Here is a 21,744-nt window from a genome sequence, read left to right as displayed (position 1 = left end):
CAGTATGATGGGATAATTGTAATTCACTGGATGGTACATTCAAAACTGGATGGTACATTTTAAAAATGAAACTTTCTTTTGGTATTTGAAATAGTTGATTTCCATGGATCTGAATAGGTATTTTACACTAAGGCAGGGGTGGATTCTACTTACCTTTACTGTTTAATACTGAGTGGGTGTACACAAACTGAGGCCAGACCGATGGCTAAGAATAACTTTATTAACGGCGCAGCAAAACGCCAACAAAAGGGAATCGCAACAGTCAGCAGGAACAAGACAGAACAGAACAACAACAGAGAGAGAGAGAGCCATCTGACAGCTCTTTTATACTCGGCTGTCAGATGGCTGCTCCAATAGGAGCGCCTCAGGTTTCCCGCTCTTGACTTGGCTCGCGCTTTAGCCAATCAGCAGCGACCTGCTGTTGGCGAGGCAGGAGCCGGGTCATATCTCCGAGAACTCAACAACCTTCCCCTCCCAGATTGCGCACGCATAAACTGACAAATACGCAGGTGCCCGTTGGCTCCTCCCAGATCTTCTCAGTACAGCAGCCAATGGAGGAGGAGCAACTGGTGGTTCCAAAGGCATCATGGAGGACTCTGTTGTCATCGTGGGGGAAAGACCTGCTGACGTCATGGATCCAGGTTCTGAAGGTGAGTTGCCCGCCGAGAATGCTCCAGTTGTGGAGGGTTGGTGTCCCTCAAGAGGAGGATGAGTCGCGGCGGAGACTTGGTTGTCGGTCAGAAGAGAGTAGGAGCGTTGATGGCCCTCGAGAGGAGGTTGAGTCGTGGGAGAGGCTTGGTTTTCAGTTGGGAAAGAGTAGAAGTGTTGTATATCGGCTGGGGGAGTGGCGCTTGTCTTCTAAGTTGGTTTATGTGTCGGCACCACTCTCGACCATCTTCCAAGCGGACCCTGTAAGAACAGGGCCCCGTTAGTGCTGTGATATGGCCAGGCACCCATTTGGGTGCCGACCTATAGTTTTGGGCAAACACAGGGTCCCCGCAGGTAAAAGACCTTGGGGGTTCCAGATAGTTTGGAGTGTGCTGTTGGCTGTAGGTTGGGTGGAGACAGTCGAGGGTCGTGCAGATCCGGCGTCCCATGAGCAGCTCTGCTGGGCTTAACTTTGTAATGGGATAGGGGGTAGTGTGTTGCGCCAGTAGGTACTGGGAAATTTTGGTGTGCCAATTCGAGGGGCCCAAACGGCTCGGCACTTCTTTGGCCGATCTTATGGCCCGTTCTGCCAGGCCATTTGCAGCCGGATAGAACGGAGCCATTGGGACATGGCAAATGCCATGTTTGGCCAGGAAGGTCTAGAAGGGTGCTGAAACAAACTGGGGCCCGTTGTCTGTCACCACCACATCGGGCAATCCATGAATGGTGAACAGCTGCTCTAGGACCCGAATTGTGGCATCGGCCGTGGTGGAGGGCATGCGTGCCAACTCCACCCAACGGGAGTATGTGTCTACCAGCACCAGAAAGATCTGGCCCATGAATGGTCCAGCAAAGTCCAAGTGGACCCAGGACCAAGGCTACCGGGGGACTTCCCAGTCCCTGACTGGAGATGCCGGGGGAGCTGGCCTGGAGTTCTGGCAACTTTGGCACTTTGACACTCAGAGCTCTATGTCATGGTCCAGTTTGGGCCGCCACACATAGCTGCGGGCGAGTGCCTTCATGCAAATGATGCCGGGGTGGGCATCGTGGAGGTTATTTAAAATTGGTGCCCTTAACTTAGTTGGCGCCACTACCCTGTTTTCCCACAAGAGGCACCCTTTCAGCGTCGACAGCTCATGCTGCCTACGCTGGAAGGGCAGGAACTCTGCGTGCACCACTGATTGCGGCCAACCCCTGTGCACCCGGTCGAGGACCTGGGCAAGGGTCGGGTCTGAAACAGTGTGTTGGTGATGTCAGCGGCTGAGATAGGCCCATGCCATTCATCGATAAGTAAGACGGAAACAGCGGGGGACCTACAGCGGGGAAGGGAAGAGGGCAGCGGCTGAGGGCATCAGCATGCCCCATCACCTTGCCCGGACGGTAATGGAAGTGGTAGTTGTAAGCCACCAGGAATTCGGTCCAACGGGACGTTCGTGGTGATAAGATGGGAGGCATTTGATGATCACCGGCCAGCAAGCCCAGAAGGCCAACAGTGACATAGTGTAAGCCGCCCTGAGTCTTCGGAGAAGGGCGGGATATAAATGCAAATAAAATAAAAAAAATTAAAAAATAAAACTTGCTGTTGGCGAGGCAGGAGCTGGGTAGTATCTCCGAGGACTCAACATTTACTACTGGTTCACATCGTGTCCACACACGCAGAAGAGTTTTGATGATGTTTGGGTCAGTGGGCAGAGCCTCCTGCCGGTTTTACTACCAGTTTTATAGAACCGGTCTGAACCGGGGCAACCCACCACTGCACTAAGAGCAATTTCACCCTATACTCTATATTGTTTATTTCCCGTGTTCTCCCTGAAGTAATATATTATATATATAATATATTCCAGTATGGATTGTACTGATTTGGTAAAGGACTTGAGAGGTAGAATCCAGCTACATGTCCTTCCCATCCCTGCTAGAGAAAGACAGACAACTTTGAAAATAGAAGAATTTTACTTTTACAGTAATGATGCAGCCCCCTTTCTGATGGCACATGAGCCATCGCCCCAGTTCAGCTCCACTGTGCATGCATACGTGCCTCCCGCTGGCCAGCTGGTTTTTGGGTGTCTGCCATAAATGTGGAGGGGTGCATGCAGGGGGACACACATGTGCAAGCATGGGGCGGGGCACATGCAGCAAGCCTGCGTGCACATGTATGGGGGCAGGGTGTATGCAGGGGGGCATGCACATGCGTGGGGGGCGCATGCGCACGGACCGCGCATGCATTGCATTTTGGGGGTTTGGACATGCACACTTTGGGCATTTGGTCCAGAATAGGTTAACCATCACTGCCTTAGCCAGAACAGAGAGAGAATATTGTTGGCAAACCCCAATAATTTGGACATACTGTTGATCCTATCACTCTATGCACAGATGACACCAATTATATGAAAATGGAAAATTCCTGATGGATAGAGTATGATAGGTGTCCTGCTCCAGGTTGTGCACATGCATGTGCACATACACACATATACACACACAAACTCACACAGGAATATTTTGCAAAAAGCTTTATTCAGAATCATGCAAATTCAGGTGGTGGCACATAGGGCATATGTGCAAGCTACTGTTATCCAGTGAACAAAAAGTCCTAAATCTCCGGCGAGCTCGCTTACAACAAGTTTCAAGAAGTTTACAGAATTGTGCAGAAGAATACCCAGGTCACACAGCGGTTCAGATGGCATGGGTGGACCAATATGGGGTCAGAAAGACAGAGCTTTAAGATCCCAGAGGAACACAGTCTCAGACTGAGAATCCAGGCTTTCAGTTTTCCAATGAGAAAAAAACCAGCTAGTGATGGCTTTTAAGAAAACCCCATGGCAGTGAAGCCGATCAAAACTGGGAATGCCCTTTCCAGGCAAGAAGACAAGCTGAACACCATTGTTCTGCTCATGGACTGGATCGATGCTCCATCTTTTGTTCCTCACCCTCTGACTGGAGATACTCTTGATTGCTGATCAAATTAGCTTCTGGTGTTAAGTGCCCACAATCATTTTGGACATGTCCATCTGACACTCTTGGAACAGATTCCTTGGCATCGGAGTCACAGCTGCTCATGCCACTGGCCCATAATGTACATACAATATTGATATCTGAAAATTGGAATATTGATACGTAAGGCTGCCCACTCATAAGCTGTGATTTATTCAAAATATTATTGATGGAACAAGTGATTGAACATCTTACTGGCCTCATGGTTTAAAGCACAGTGACATAATAATTTAAATGGAAAGAAAAGAAGAAATTATGTGGAAAGCAGCATCCGTATTGGTGAACCTTGTAATATTGATGCTGGAATTTCTTATTTCCACCCTGATCATCTACCATCTTCCTGGGTAATTTGAGACTTTGGATTCTGATCATGAGATCTAATCCCAAAGTCTCGTCTCATCTGAGGTACAATTGGCCTCCACCCTGTTGCTTTACCAAAAGCCCCCTGAAGACATGGTTTTGTCAGTGGGCCTGGGGTCCACAAATGGAGGTAGAGATAATCGAGTGGTTGATTCGATGTTGTTGCTGCTGCCGTAGGGTAGGGGATGGGGTGGGGTTATGATGTTTTGGATTTTTAATGCTGTAAATTGCCTTTGTGTGAGTTGGGCAGCCATATACATTTATTTAATAAACAAGTTATAATCCTAGCAGTGCTATTGCGGATCCGGCGTCCCATGAGCAACTCTGCTGGGCTTAACTTTGTAATGGGACAGTTTGAATTGAAATATGCAGTACCAGCAACCAATCCAGAAGTTATGTATTGCAATCTATTTTTAATTAAAATAAAGGCTACAAATTCTAAACTATAAGTACAGAACTGCAACATTCCTTGGCATAGCAGTACCTTGATAATAATCCTAAAACAAGCAGGCAAGAAATTCCTGTATTGCAGCATTAGTTTTTTTTTTTAAAACCTCCCCCCCCCACACCTCTTTCATCTCTTTATTACTATTCTAGTCACTGCACTCCAGAAGGGAAGGCGGAGCTCCTGTTCCATTTTCTCTGGCTCTGTCCTTTTCTATCAATAAACTCATCACAGCAGTAATCTTACATACAGATAGTAAGAAAATCCAGCTGCTTTAAACAAGATTCAGTTTCATCCTGGAGTTTCAAGAGGATTTTCTCATTAGAACATGCAGCTTTGTTGATTATGGTGAGATGGCTGAAGATTTACATCCTCGACTAGCCATCAAGCTCTCAGGCTACCATCTGAGTTCAAAGTATATAATGTATTTCTTACAAATGGACAGGTTCTAGTGTTCATTTTCCATCATGTTGCTTAATATAAATGTATTCTACTGAAACATCTATTTTCTCTCAAAGCTTGGATTTTATTTGTCTTACTAAGTCTCAGACCTGACATTATTACGATGCAGGGAACGGCTCCTTTCTAATTCTCAACTAATGTCATATTGTAGGAGAGATTTGACTTAAAAAAAGGCTAAGCAAACAGCTCAATTAATTTTGAGCCAGCAAGCTGAATCTGAATGCATAAATCAAATTGCTGCAGCAGCAAGAATATTCCTTATTACTAAAGAGTTATAAAATTTAATTGCCAACACTCCCTTCTCTTCTCCTCATGTCACTTTGTCAAACATCATATTTGAGTTCCTGTTTGGCTAGAAAAAGAGCATTTCTGAGTAAGATTTTCCTTTTTTAAATTGGGCATGCGAACTCAAAATAATCAATCATGTTTGATATTTTTACATGCTAGGTAAAAATAATTCTTCAACTTTGGAGCTTGGTAATTAACTATCCTCTTCCTTTTAGGATCTTGAACCACCTCCAATTTAAGAGTTAGTATAATATAATAGGTACAGTACAGGTTGTGGAAAAAAGATAGATGCTCAGATATTAAGGAAAATGTGTTTCGAATAGCAATAATTTTGTTGTTTAAGGTATAATTTTCGAAACAGTAAGAACTCTTGGGTGCAAAAATTTACTTAAAGTTTTAGTGTCTTTGGCATGAGTTATTGAAGTCATAAACAATTTCTTTCATATAAAGGTTATTTACTCATATATAGTACAGTTTCAATACTCGAACAGATTTTTGATGTTTTTAAAATTTTGGGAAAAGGAGGGATATTATTCAGCCCTATACACCTAAATATTTTCTATATTCCATCTTAACTTCAGTTCTTACAAATGCAGCTTTTATCCTATTACGCTTTACATCATTCATAAAATCTATAGAGATATAGATAATAATTATATTTTAGCAACTTGCACATGACCCTTTCCTGCCATTACCTTTTTTTTCTTTTTTGCTTTCTATGCAAAAAAAAATCTATTAAGTCAGAAAATACAACATATAAACCATTTTGATGGATAGTGCTAGGAGCCATCTATCTTGAAGCATCTTCTTATTTGAACCAGTAATGCAAGAGAGATTTGCATTACTGCAATCCACAGCTTTGTCACATTTAATATGTTGTTGACAAACTGTTACTTTCATTATCATGTATTCTACTGTGTATAGTCATCTTTGTTAGCAGTATTCCTTATATTTCTTCTTTGTATTTTATAATACTATTTTCTATATTAAAGCAATAAAACTGTTATACAAAAAAAAAACAACCTAATTTTTTGTCAACCAAAACATAAGGTACTATGGGCAGGTTTTTGGCAGGTCCAAGATTTGAATTAGCTATATTTCAAGCAACGTGAGACTTACAGAAAACATATTCACATCAGCTTTAGAACCTAAGACACTGACAGAGTTCATTCATCACACTAACTGCTGATTACTTATTTTATTACTTTTTTTACATTTAAGATTACATTCCATTTTAAGATATACACAACATCAAAATATATCAAAGACCAGAATGCAGGTGCAGTTTTAATGCTCCAAATAATATTAAAGAAAAGCTGATTGGTATATATACTAAAGATAATTAGTTTGCCTATGTGGTTATGTATTTTCTCCTCTTGACTTTGCTAGCCTTACAAAAAAAATTATCCTGCCAACAAAAAATTCTGCACAACAGAACATCTTAAAATACATGGGGGCATCATTCTACCTATTCTTTCTCTTCCCTGGAATCCCTGCTCCCTTATGATTTCAGTTCCAATATTCTAATATTTAGTAATGCAGTGAAATTTTTCATCCACTGATTCAGCAATCTGCTAAGGGAGAAGAGAGAAACATTGCCCTTACCTTCTGTCAAATTCTTCCTATTTATCTGATCAAGCACACATAAAACCATTGTTATCTGCATACAACAATAGAAAATAAAATGATACATGTGAATAATTAAAAAAAACCACATTCTGGATTACTAGCTACAAACCTCCATTAGTTAATCCAAACATCAGACTAAAACACAGTTAATCTTCCTTAATCACAGCTCATTGTGATGTTAGAACTGACCATTACTGCTAAGGTTTTTGCCAGTTCATAAACTATAGCTGCGCGGTGGTTCTAAAAACATAGAAGTGCAATGTTGGTACCTCATGACAAAAGGCAGAGGAATTATTTGGCCAGTTAAGGCCAACAAGCTACCACACCATAAAGTGGGATCCCTTAGATATGGATTATAGTAGCAGCAATCCCCAACCTTTTTTGAAACAGGGACTGGTTTTGTGAAAGACATTTTTTTCCTATGGATTTGGAGAAGTAGCACGCAGCCTAAATCCCTTACACACACAGTTTATAGGAGAGCTTGTGCTCCTATGAGAATCTAATGCCTGATGATCTGAGGTGGAGCTGAGGCAGTGATGCAAATGCTGGGAAGCAGTGACAAATGATGAAGCTTTGCTTGCTCATCCACCACTCATCTCCAGCTGTGCAGCCTGGTTTCTGGCACTCCACGGACCAATATTGGTCTGTGGCCCAGGGGTTGGGATCCCTGGATTATAGTTCTCATTATCCCAATCAGCTTTCCATGCTGGGAATGACAATGTTAAGGTCCTTTAGATGGGCAGTAACTGGGGAATATGGGACAAGTCATTTAATTTTTCTTCAAACTTTGAACAGGAGAGAAAGGAAAGAAGGAAGTAGCAACAAATCAATACAGAATTCCCATTAAAGGTACAAATGATCAGCCTCAAGTATTCTACATATGCATTATGTGAAGAACTGACTTTTTTTGACAAGGCGCTTATACTGTGAAAGGTGGAAGGAAAGAGGATTAACAGCAGCAAGGTGGACGGACTCAAATACAACACGGATAGGTGATTGGAAGACCTGAAGGAGTATGTTAGGAACAGACTGACATGGAGAAAATCAATTTATGTTATTAAGGACATTGAGTTGATGATGATCAATCAATCAACATATAGCCACTGTGTTGAGTTCAGTGAAAGGACCACGGATGCTGAATCAACAACTGTGTTTATTAACGTAACACTAACTTGCAAAACGTTCCAACAAGAAATTCTGACAGGACTCCTCGAATCTCCTCAGCTGAGCCCTTAAAAACCCTGAGCTGTCAGAGAGAGAGAGCCAATCGCAAAACCCGCGGCTTCCCGCTTCTTTTTGTTGCCGGCGCCTCAGCCAATCAGACCGAGCGGCACTCGGATTGGCTGAGACGCAGGACACAACACCCCTCACCCCTCGGATTGCGCAGTCGTAGTCGGACAAATATGCAGGGCGGCGCCGACTCCGCCCTGAGCGCCGAAGTCTAAGAGTGGGAGGAGTCATGGAGGTCTTGTGCGGAGCACTCGGAGTGCTGTTTTGGGACAACCCGTCGCCGACTGGACTGGGCGGAGCCACAGGTAAGGTAGCCAACGAGAGCGCTTTCGGGCGTGGCGGAGTACTAGGTGTCTCAACCTGCGGGTTGTCGTTGTCAGTTGCCGTTGGTTGGCCCTGTATTGCAGGTGGCCTAGGAGAGTTATTCAAGGGGGTGGCCTTGTTTGGAGAGTGTGAATTGGAGTCCCGTCGAGGCATGGAATAAGTGGTGGAACCTGGGGCCTGTTCAAGCAGTGGCTCATTACGGCTGAGGTGTGCTTCTAGTTGAGGAGTGGCGTGCGGGTGGTCGTCCTCGCCGGTAGCCATGTGACGCCTCAGTTGGTTGATGTGATGCCGCCAGATTCGTCCATCAGAAAGGAGGACCCTATAAGAATAGGGCCCAGATAGCTGTATTATGAGCCTGGGCAGCCAGCGTGGCGCATTAACAAAGTTTTGTGCATATACCAAGTCCCCCATATTGAACCCCCGGACCCTACCCTCGTGATCCGGAGTTCTATCTGCACCATAAGTGGGGTGCAACCTATCCAGGATGGTGCAAAGGCGCTGCCCCATTAATAATTCAGCGGGGTTTGTTTTGTGACCTGGCATGGTGTGGTGTGCTGTGCCATCAGATACAGGTTTATTTTCTGTTGCCAGTCAGAATTGCCCAACCGACCCAATGCCTCCTTTGCTGACCTCACGGACCGTTCTGCCAGGCCGTTCCCCGCCGGGTGGAACGGAGCCGTGGGGGCATGCCGGATGCCAAACTTGGCTAAAAACAGTTGGAATACTGCAGTGGAGAATTGGGGTCCGTTGTTGGCGACCAACACATCCGGTAACCCATGAGTAGTAAATAACTTTTCTAGAACCTTAATGATGGACTCAGCGGTGGTCGAGGGCATCAGAAATAACTCCACCCACTTCGAGTACACGTCGACCACCACGAGAAAAGTCCATCCCAAGAAGGGGCCAGTGAGATCTACGTGGATCTGGGCCCCGGGGGGTCTCCCAGTCCCTGACTGGCGCCGCAGGGGGCACTGATCGGGAAACCTGGCAAATGTGGCACTTTCCCACCCAGGCTTCTATTTCCTGATCTAAATTCGGCCACCACACGTAACTCCGACCCAGGGCCTTCATGCGGCCAACGCCGGGGTGGGCCATATGGAGGCACGATAGTATTTGGGACCATAGAGTGGGGGGAACTACCACTCTGTGCCCCCACAACAGGCACCCTGCATTGGTAGATAGTTCGTTGCGCCTGCGAATGTAGGGTAGGAAGTCCGGTGACACTGTCCCCTGGGGCCAACCCCTTCGTACCCAGTCTAGGACTTGTGACACAATGGGGTCCTTGACGGACTCCCGTTTTATGTCCAGAGCCGAAACGGGACAGTCTGAGTCTTTGATCAGAAGTACGGGCTGTGAGGGGGCAGGGTCCTTAATGCGTGCAGGTAGGGGACAGCGACTGAGGGCATCAGCATGGCTGATTTCCTGGCCCGGCCTGTGTACTAGACGATACAAGTAGGCCGCCAGGAATTCAGCCCAGCGTGACATCCTCGGGGATAGGATTTGAGGAGAGGGGCGGTCACCGGCCAGTAAGCCCAGAAGAGGCTTATGGTCAGTAACCAATGAGAAACTACGACCATAGAGGTAGTCGTGGAATCGCTTGACTCCTGCTACCAGGGCAAGAGCCTCCCTATCCAGCTGACTATAATTACGTTCAGCTGGGGATAGGGTGCGCGAGTAGAATGCTATGGGGGCTTCGGCCCCATTGGGTAAGAGGTGACTCAGTACAGCGCCAACGCCGCAAGGCAAGGCGTCGCATGTCAGTACTAGGGGCAAGGTCTAATCATACTGCACTAAAACAGCGGAAGAAACGAGGAGACGCTTGACCACGGCAAAAGCTGCCGCGGCAGCCCGGTCCCAGACCCAGGGCGTGTTCGCGTCCAAAAGGCGGTGTAGCGGCTCCGCAATCGTGGCCTTGTGGGGCAGAAACACCGCGTAGAAATTAAGAAGCCTCAGGAATGCCTGTAGTTGAGCTTTGCAGGTGGGCGTGGAAGCATTTTCTATTGCTTCCACATTGGAAGGAGTGGGGTGGATGCCATGGGCATCCACCAGAAACCCCAGAAATTCCACCTGCAGCTCTCCGATTTTGCACTTTTCTTTCTTTAATTTTAGCCCCGCCTGACGGAAACGGGATAGCACCGCCCTTACTCTGGTGACGAGCTGTGGCATGTCAATTGCCGAGATCAGCACGTCATCAAAGTAAGGGACTACCCCCGGAATCCCATGGAGCAGGTGCTCCATGAGACCCTGGAATATCCCTGGTGCCACGCTAACTCCAAATTGGAGTCTTGTGCATTTGAAAGCTCCCCGGTGGGTGACGATCGTCTGTGCCAATGTAGTTTTGTCATCCACCGGGAGCTGCTGATAAGCTTGGGCCATATCTAGTTTTGCAAAGACATGGCCCCTGCCCAAAGAGTGTAGGAGGTGCTGGACTACCAGCACAGGGTAGGGGTTTGCCTGGAGAGCCCTATTAATAGTTCCCCTGTAGTCGGCACAGATCCTTACGGATCCGTCCGGCTTAAGGGAATCACAATAGGGGTCTCCCACTTCGCATAATCTATGGGAACTAGAATCCCTTGTGCAATTAATTTGTCGATTTGCTCATCGACCTTTGGTCTCAATGCTAGGGGGACCCATCTCAGTTTGAGTCGGATGGGTGCCACCTGTGGATCGAGGTTAAGGGAAACAGGGGACCCCCTATATTTACCCAAGCGCTTGTCGAAAACATCCGCGAATTCGATGGCCAGCATGGAGGGAATATCCAGGCTTGTGCTGTGGATCCCGGAAATACGAAGACCCAAAGCACCGAACCAGTCAAGCCCCAAGAGGCAAGGCCGGTCGTCTTTAACTACAATCAGCGGCAGGTGGCCATTGAAGTTATGATATGTCACTCGGAATTTTCCAATGCCCACAGTTGGAATAGCCCCCCCCCCCAGTAATCTCGCAATGTGACAGAGCAGGGCGTCAGATTGGACTTGAAGACTCCCGGCAACAGGCGTTTCAAGGCGGACCATGCGATCAGCGAACGGGACGATCCGGTGCCCACCTCCATAGCGCACGGTGCCCCTTCCAGATTCACGGTAACATGGATCTTGTTGGCTGGCGAGGCGGAGCCGGCGTAACTGACAGGGATATCATTCTCCAAATTGGAAACGGTGGAGTACTCCCATCGCTGCGGTGCCGGGTTCTTGAAGGGTCCCCGCGGTTTAACAGGCCCACGGGCAACATCCTGGGTTAGCAGAGTGGCCTGGCAAACCCTGGCCAGGTGCCCCCGCTTCCCGCAGCGGCGACAAACGGCAGACTTGAATTTGCAGTTATCTCTCGTGTGATCACCGCCACAGCCCAGGCATGGTGGCTGGGACCGCTTCCCTTCGGATGTACCCGCTTGCTTCGGCACGAACTTGAGGCGTCTGACCTCCACCTCATCTTCCGACGAGTTCTCTCGGTCGGATTCTTCGAAATGGACGGCCACAGGGTTATCTTCAGCCGCCGACCCAGCCCGGAACCGGTGTAGTTCAGCGGCGGACTGCTCGGCCATTTCAGCCGCTCTCGCTTCGTCCAGCGCAAGCTGGAGGGTTAAGTCCTTACGAGCGAGGAGGCGGCGCTGGAGTTTTAACTCTCTGACCCCGTACAGGAATTGGTCCAGCAACATGTCATCAAGGTCTCGAAAATTGCAGTATAAAGTGGCCGTTCTAAGAGATGACATGAAATCACTGACAGATGCGCCGTCAGCCTGTGTACAACGGTGAAAAGCATGTCGGCGTGCGATGCGGGACGGCGCCAGGGCATAGTGGCCCCGGAGTTTGTCAATCAAACTATCCCAGGATAGGTCAGACACTTGCTGGGGGGCAGCCAGAGCTCGTGCAACGCTGAAGACCTCGCAGCCGCAGTAGCTTAAAAAATAGCCACACTTACGCGAGCCGGAGATGTCAGACAGTTCGTTTGCATGCAAGAAGCATTCGAATCTTTCTAGGTAGGCGTCCCACGAGTCGGTGGAGGGAACAAGCGGAGCGAAGGACGGCAGCAAAGTCGACATGACAGCAATTGTACTATTTATACGAGGTCCGGCAATCCACAAACCTTCGTCGCCAGTGTTGAGTTCAGTGAAAGGACCACGGAGGCTGAATCAACAACTGTGTTTATTAACGTAACGCTAACTTGCAAAACGTTCCAACAAGAAATTCTGACAGGACTCACTCGAATCTCCTCAGCTGAGCCCTTAAAAACCCTGAGCTGTCAGAGAGAGAGCCAATCGCAAAACCCACGGCTTCCCGCTTCTTTTTGTTGCCGGCGCCTCAGCCAATCAGACCGAGCGGCACTCGGATTGGCTGAGACGCAGGACACAACACACTGTATATTTCCTACAGTTTTCAAATAATGGTTTGTGGTTTTACATGACTATTTGCACATAAATAGTTAATAAGATAGTAGTTTACTAGGGTGTTAAATGTTAGTGTAGGACTAGGGAAACCCAGATTCAAGACCTCCTTCTGTTGTGGAAGCTCACTGAGTAACTTTGGGCTATTATTTCAGGTATATCTCAGTTTAACTTATCTCACAACATTATTGTTACAGGAAAAAAGGGATTGCTGGTATGTATATAACCTGTCTATGCGATGTACTAATCTAACAAAAATAAAATTACGACTGTTCTTGTCCAAATAGCAATACAATCCTCCTTTTGGACTGATCTTCAGAAAAATATCTCTTTGGGACTTTTAGGTTCTTTAAACACCAGACAAAATCCTTTACTATTCAACTTAATTTTTGTTCTACTGATAATTTTCATCTGGCTTTTAAGAGCTTACTGCATTTTCCACTTTTCCGCTTTATGATTGGCTTGTTTCCTTGTATCTGCATGTTAACTCTTCTGTGTAATGCAAATTGCCACAGGATTTTTTCTGAAGGATGCTATATAGACCTTTCTGTACAAATACATTAACCAATTACACAAAGCTACCGATCCATGGGATATAATTCAGAAACATGCAAACAATATGTACATGTTTCAATCTGTGAATGAACATTAATCTCAGAACATTTTGCAGTATTGTAGATATACTCTCAAAAGATCTGGAAAAAATAAGTTACTCTTTTGTGTCTGCAGGTCTCTTGTATTCTTGCATTGTTGATCAAAACAGATCTTCCCATAGATCTGCAAAGGTCACTTTTTATTTCTGATACATTACCATTAAGAGCGGACTGTTATGGATATACATGGATGCCTGGCACAGAGATGCCCTTTGTATCCAGGAGCATGCAGCTGTGATCAGCTGCTATTTTGGGCTAAAAGCAAAAATAACCTCCCTTCACATGCAGCTGTAAGATGATGGTGGAAAAAAGAAAAATTAAAAAAGCAATAAAAACAGGACAGAGGAGGAAAAAACCCAATGCTTGATTTTCTGAAATTAAGATGTTGGACAAATGCTAATAACAGGCTGTATATATTATATTTAAAAATATAAAGTATCTTACTTATATCAGATAGGAAACTGAATCAGCAATAACCTGAATAAATGATGACCAAATTCTAAGAGCAATAAAGTGAGTAGTAGTGACAGCATATGTATACATCCAAGCTCCTTTTAGTAGCCTTTTATGCTTGGAACTTTGTACCAATTAAGATACATCAGGTTTCACCAATCATATAGAACTCGGAAACTCCAGTAGGTTTTTTCCCTGAAATATTTTTTTTCTAGTTTAATCACGCTTTATATAAAATCCCCTCTATGATTACTGAAATGGATAAGATTCTTACTATTTTTAGATGGGAAACAAAGGATCATGTAAATAGACTTGTCACAGTTAAAGGAAAAGAAAAACGAAGAAGAAACCAACTAAACCTGGCTCCATAGAGTAATTGTGCCCACCCACTTTGAAATTCAGCCTCTTCAGTTTCATGCAGCTTACTCTTGCATTATGCTATGGTTCCTTCATCCAATTTATAAAATAGAGCACAATTGGCTGAATTTGTATCTCAAACCACAGTTTAGAAAGTATAAGTGGTTGTACTCATACAATAAGCTGTGAAAATGAAATTAACCATTTCATTGCTTAGTTCAAAATCAAAGTCATAGTTATGTTTCGTCATGCAGTATCTACTGTAACTTAGGGAATTTATTTCCAGAAGATGTGATGCATAGTCACTTACGTACATTTTAAAAAGATAATTAGATAAATTAACGAAGAGTAAATTTAACAATTATTTTTTAGCAATGATAATTAAGAATTTAATCTTCCTGCTCAAAGACACTTTATTTTATTTATTTATTTATTTTGTCACACAGTATATATAAGCGTAAGCATGAAATAACTATACAATATATAAGCATATATATAAGTATGGGTATGTAATAACTATATTAATTGGATATAACGAAAGGAAACAATAGGACAGGAATGGTAGGCACTCTTGTGCTCTTATGCACGCCCCTTACAGACCACAGCATAAATAGTAGAAAGATTGTCCTGTATACAAAGGTGCTTTTCAAAAGACAACTGGATTTTCTTGGTTTTTTTTACTTGAAAATGCTTTGCTTCTCATCCAAGAAACTTTTTCAGTTCAATGAGAAGTGAAACATTTTCAAAGAAAAAACAAGAAAGTCCAGTTGCCTTTTGAAAAGCAACTTTGGGACAACCATGACCTGGATGATTGAAAATCTCCATAGATATTCTCCTTACTGAAACTAAATTGAAACTAAATTGAAAAGAATGGCAAGAGTTGGACAAGCACTTTTGCAAAATCTCACGCTTCTTTTAGCAATGGTACTGTAGCTTACCACAATGATCAGCAGTAGATGCCTTTAGCACATACATATTCCTCTATCACCCATGTAAGTGACCTTGAGGAAATTATTATAATTTCTTATAATGGAAAGCACCTCAATTCAAATTAACCAATTAGTAATTGAAAGGTCAATTGATCCATGTATGAAATAGTCACAAAATGTCAAGATCTTAGAAACAGTTTTCCTTTCATCAAAGGCCTGCATTAGTTGTAGTCGACCACAAACAAATACATACAGAATTGGATAAACTAATGGTTAAGATGCTAGGATTGTCGACCAGAAGGTTGGCAGTTCAAGACCTAAGCATTGCATGATGAAGTGAACTCCCGTTCCTGCCCCAGCTCCTGCCAACCTGGCAGTTCAGCAGCATGAAAATACAAGTAGATAAATAGGTATCACTTTGGTGGGAAGGTAACAGCATTCCACATGCCTTGGTGTATAGTCATGCCAGCCACATGACCATGGAAGCATCTCTGGACAATGCTGGCTCCCTTACCTAGGAATGGAGATGAGCACTGCCCCATAGAACTGGATATGGCTGAATAGGGAAAATCTTTACCTTTTCACAGAGTCAGCTGTTTATGAGGACTAGAGAACTGAGTGATCGACCTCTGAGTTGGATTTTGTGATGAATTGAAGAAGGGCTTGAGGTTCAATGGATAAGTCTCATGAGTACAGTATGTCATGAGACACTTACAGTATGCAATGACACATTTCCAGTTTACTTGTTACAAACCAGATGTTAATGGAACCCTGGTGTAGATAACCGTTTGCTAGATTATTTTGACAATGTGATTTTTAGAGACCTTGACCCAGACTTCTGTTAATTGAGCTACATAATTGTTTTTAATCTTTAATTGTTGTTTGACTCCCAGAGGTGTGTAAAATGTGTGTGTGTGTGTGTGTGTGTGTGTGTGTGTGTGTGTAAAATAGATTAAAATAGATAAATAAATATCAAGATGTGTATTAATCAAGAATATGTCAACTACAAATTCCACTCAGATAAAACTCTCGTTATAGCAAGTACAATTTTGACATATCCTTTATTATTGAGAATAGAAATGCCTGGAAAAACCAGTTTTATTGAAAAGACAAACCTCACGTGTTCACTAGAAGACACATCTTTCAACTTTCTCTTTCTTTAAATTTCCTAGATTTGTAGACTTACTAATTCAACATACTTCTTGGGGTTGTGATTCCCATGAGATCACCTTGCAATACTATACTGGCTACATATCTTTTATTTTCTCCACAAATGGAGGAAAACTAGGTCAGTAGAGAAAGAGAGAAGGGTAATCTGAAAGAAAAATAGTACTGAAAGCGTAAAGGAAAAAAAATCAGTATGATAGATCTCTGACAATGCCAAAAGTCTAAAAAAAATCCGTTTAGGGCATACCTGCTCCAAGCTTATTTCTACTTAATGCTAAGCATGTGCTAATTACTTGGCTGTAGTTCTAGATATCTTTAATTGAACAGAATAAAGACACCCTAAGCTATTTTGCAAAATCTTGTTACCTCTAGGAGTATGAAAAGGGGATGAGGCATCTTACGTGGCTCTTGGGCTTTCTCTTGCTAACTTCTGATTTAGAAATTAGGGATAAGTATTAAATAAGGAGCTAGGACATTCAGTCACTACCTAATTTAGCAGGATCTCTTTAATTATGTACTGAAAGCATTGCATGTACATACATGTAGGTACAAAAAACAATTCCAAATTGTAGCTGTTTTCAAAATTAAACAACTCAGTATCCCATTTTTGGTATGATTTGAAAACCAAAAACTATCAGGATTCTGTAATTGTATTCATATTATACAGTACAATAAGCTGTGGTTTGCTTAACTGTAGTTTACTGAATAAGGTACAATAAGCTTGGTTTGCATGGTGACAAGGCTAACACATCCTACCAAACCTTAAGAGAGCAAACTACATTGGTTTCATATGTTGTGTGAATCCAGCCTATTTTTACATAGTAGTTTCATAATACTATCCTTTATTGGAAGAAATGGGATAATTAGAAGAACTAAATGTTCTTTTCTTTCCGGAGTTGGCATTTTGGGTGATTATTCTCTTATTTACTGAAAATAGGGAACAAAACATTTTCATGCTCCCTCTCTTTATCTTGGGTACCACAAAACAAAACAAAAAAAAAGAGTTGTGGGAAGCCGCCTTCTTATCTTCTGCCCTATCCAGCATTTGCCTGAGTACAGGGTAATCTATCATCAACCAATCCATTTCTATCATCAACCAATCCATTACCTCACACTTAGAAACTAACAACCTACTCTCCAACAAACAATTTGGTTTCAGGAAAAAGTTATCATGTAACTTACAACTTCTCCATTGCAAAAACATATGGACTTCAAATCTAGATCAAGGCAAATCAATAGATGCAATCTACATAGACTTCTGCAAAGCTTTTGACTCAGTAGTACACGATAAACTTCTCCTTAAACTAACATCCTATGGCATCTCAGGATCCCTCCACAAATGGATATTTGCTTTTCTGTCTAACAGACAACAAGTGGTCAAAATTGGCAATGCTTTATCAAATCCTGTTCCTGTCAAGAGTGGCATTCCTCAAGGCAGCGTCCTTGGACCAACACTCTTTATTCTATACATTAATGATCTTTGTGACCATATCTCAAGTAATTGTGTTCTCTTTGTTGACGATGTCAAACTATTTAACACCACAGACAACACTTCTATCATTCAAAACGACCTTGACCATCTAACCGCTTGGTCTAAAAATTGGCAGCTCCAAATTTCAACCAGCAAATGCTCAGTCTTACATATAGGAAAAAAGAACCCTAAAACTAAGTACATACTAGATGGACATTACCTTACAGATGACCCCCATCCTGTTAAAGACCTTGGAGTTTTCATGTCAAATGATCTAAGTGCCAAAGCCCACTGCAACTACATAGCAAAAAAAGCTCTAAGAGTTGTAAACCTAATTTTGCGTAGCTTCTTTTCCAAAAACACCACACTACTAACCAGAGCATATAAAACATTTGCTAGACCAATTCTAGAATACAGCTCACCTGTTTGGAACCCTCACCACATCTCTGACATCAATACAATTGAACGTGTCCAGAAATATTTTACAAGAAGAGTTCTCCAGTCCTCTGAAAACAACAAAATACCTTATCCCACCAGACTTGAAATCCTAGGCTTAGAAAACTTGGAACTCAGTCACCTTCAACAAGACCTAAGTTTAACTCACAGAATCATCTATTGTAATGTCCTTCCTGTCAAAGACTACTTCAGCTTTAATTGCAATAATACAAGGGCAACCAATAGATTTAAACTTAATGTAAACCGCTTTAATCTAGATTGCAGAAAATATGACTTCTGCAACAGAATCATCAGTGCTTGGAATACTTTACCTGACTCTGTGGTCTCTTCCCATAATCCTAAAAGCTTTAACCAAAAACTTTCTACTATTGACCTCACCCCATTCCTAAGAGGACCATAAGGGGCGTGCATAAGCGCACAAACGTGCCTACCGTTCCTGTCCTATTGTTTTTCTTTTCTTCTTCCTATATATGTTTATATGTGTATATACTATATAATCTTTTTGTATGATGTTGTGACAAAATAAATAAATAAATAAATAAATAAGTAATAAGATACATGGAAGCAGAGGTATGAAGAGCATGAAGAAAATGTCAGAGTGGCTGTTTCCATCTCTCATTTTCTCATGACTGGTTGCCACAGCAACAGCATACCTGCATGTGTGAATCTTTCTCCATCCCACAATGTGGCTTCTATCTCATGCTTGATTCAGTTCAGGTATTTTGGTTCTTTGAGCCAAATCTATTCCCTTGATCCTGCAAAGCCAAGACTATTTTTTGGTCAACTTATGTTGACTAGTTTGAGATATTTTTTTAAAAAATAATTTTTCTACAGTCTTTTCTACAGTCAAACTTTTAGTTTTTCCTCATTCCTTTATACATTTTAATTCTTTCTACATTTTAAATTCTTTTTTTCCATGACACTTGCATGTAAGGCATGGTGACCATACTTTCTTGGAGAAAATAAAGGACAAACCTGATAAAGGGGAAAATCTGAAAGAGCTTCTAGAGGATAAAAAAAATTATTTGTTTACGTTTATAACTTTGTAATAGAAAGGAAAATTCAAGAGTAAAACCAATGCTTTACAAAAATGAATGTAATAATAAAATATACATAGAATCAAATAGTATACGTACATTGATTTTAAAAACACAATTCAGTTTCCATATTTTTCACATGAATATGAAAAATTAAGTGGTATGATTTGTACAGCAAAAGTTAAATGACCAAAATAAAGGACAAAAGTGAATTTTTGAAAAATAAGTACATGTAAAGGATAGTTTTCTGAAATAAAGGGCTGTCCTTTATAACAAAGAATGTATGGTCCTCTTACTGGAGTCTAGTCATTCAGTATCTCCTCTAAGGCACAAATCTTTCTGATACTTTTGTGTCCATACTATTAATGACACGAAAGTTTAGTTTATAAACCAGTGATGGCTAACCTTTTTCTTGTTGTATGCTGAAAACGTGCATGCAGGCATCCATAATGCAATGTGATCCCATCTGCGCATGCACGCATGACCCCCCTCCCCCCATGCATGCACACATGGCCCCCCTGCCCCCCGTTTTGGGCCTAGTAGGCCTCCATGCAGCCTTCTGGGCCCAAAAACAGACCATGTGTGTGTGTAGCATGCATGCATGTCTCCTGCATGCGCCCTGTCCCCGTGCATCCCAAAAATCAGCTGTCGTGTCCCACTCCTCCGCTGACGGCCGGGTCAGGGAAATCCGAATCAGGTTTGCCTCTGCAGCTCTGCCCAAAGTCCTAGCAAAGTCCTCAGAGCAGGCAGGAGACCAGTAAGTGACTTCAGCAACATAAGTTCAACTTTGCCTGACTCAGAGACTGCCAGAAAGCAGATCCTTTATATAGGCCATGGGGTGTGGCTCCATGACTCAGCACTCCTTAAGGCCTGCCCCTCCCTTCCTTCTGTTGCCTCCGCCTATCCAATCTTCTGATGCGAGGGTCACTCCAATCAGCTGTTGGAAGTAAACTTTCCTCAGGCTCACATGCTGTGGAGGAGGGGGAGGGGTCTAGCTGCTCCGTTTGCCTGGGCTTGGAGCCAGGGCTGGGGCCAGGGGATGCTCCCTCCTCTGCAGCCTGCTTGGGCATGGAGCCAGGGCTGGGACTGGGAGGTGCCCCCTCCTCTGCAGCTTGTCTGGGCATGGAGCCAGGACTGGGGCCGGGAGGCATACATTCCTCCGTGTTCAGGAGCAGATAAGCAGACCCCGGCTGCGGTGAGAGCGGACAAGACACAACATCAGCTGGCTGGCAGGAAGTGTACATGTATGCATGGTAGAGCTGAGCTGGGTGATGGCTCGTGTGCCCACAGAAGGGCTCTGCATGCCAGCTATGGCACACGTGCCAAAGGTTCGCCATCAGGGTTATAAACCATCACTTACTTAAAGCACGAGATTTTTATACTAATGTATTAAAGATTGGGAATTCTTTGTTAACAGATGTTAAGTTGAATGGTGAATAGATGGTTGAAAATGTGTAAGATAGAAGAAGGGGAGGGAGAATGTTTAATTTTATTAAATATGATTATGGTTAATTTTTGTAAATGACTTATTGTGGATATAAATGTGTAATTTTAGGGGTACTATATGATATATTAAAGGTATAAAGGAATAGGAAGATGGAATATTGTTTAATTTTGGAGGATAGATAGTAAAATTTAGGAACTTGGATTAAATATTATATTTAAGAGATGGATGTAATGTTAATTAGAATGTAATTGTTATAATAGATATATTTTGGATGATATAGGTGTAATTTTAACAATGTTATTTGACATAAGTAAGGTAAAGTGAAGATTTTAATTATTACAATTGACACTTTGGATATTTGTAATATTATTTGTTGTATATATAAATGTTAAAGATGTGAAAAGATGGACTATTGCTTACCCCTGAAGGTTGGACAGAAAAATTAAAGAAACTAAGTTGGAAATATGAACTATTTTTGAGAGATTGCTAAGGGAAGAAAGACATTTTAGAAGAAACCTTGGTGAATATTGGAAGATGGAACGTTGTTTTGATATTGATTGATGAAGGTTGGATACGTACTTTATTCAAGAATAAACACTAACTCAATCGGAAACTTTGAGAATTCTAGGAGTGGAATGGTCTGATATATAATGGAGTGGAAGAAAAGTATCTTCTTTGTCTTTGGAAGGAGTGGAGGTTTTAAGGAACGACTATGGATTATGATTTGTGCTAGATTTTAATTTTGTTGTTAGTTTTATACCCTGTACTCGGTTCTCGGAAGTCCTGGGGGTGGGGGAGGAAGGAAGGGAGGGGAGGGGTAGAAAATGGATTGATAGTTAATGTACAAAGATGATTGAAGATGTATAATTAATGTAAGATCGGACCTGCCTGGTTACTACTTTAGAATGAAGGGAAAGAAGGAGTAGAAGAGAGAAGGAGGAAAGAGAAGAGGAGGAGGAGGAAAGGAAGGAAGGAAGAGGGGAAGAGGGAGAAGAAAGGAATAGGGAGGAAAGAGGAGAGGATGT

This window comes from Ahaetulla prasina, chromosome 4, assembly GCF_028640845.1.
Source record: "Ahaetulla prasina isolate Xishuangbanna chromosome 4, ASM2864084v1, whole genome shotgun sequence".
Lineage (NCBI taxonomy): Eukaryota > Metazoa > Chordata > Lepidosauria > Squamata > Colubridae > Ahaetulla > Ahaetulla prasina.
This window is presented reverse-complemented; position numbering follows the sequence as displayed.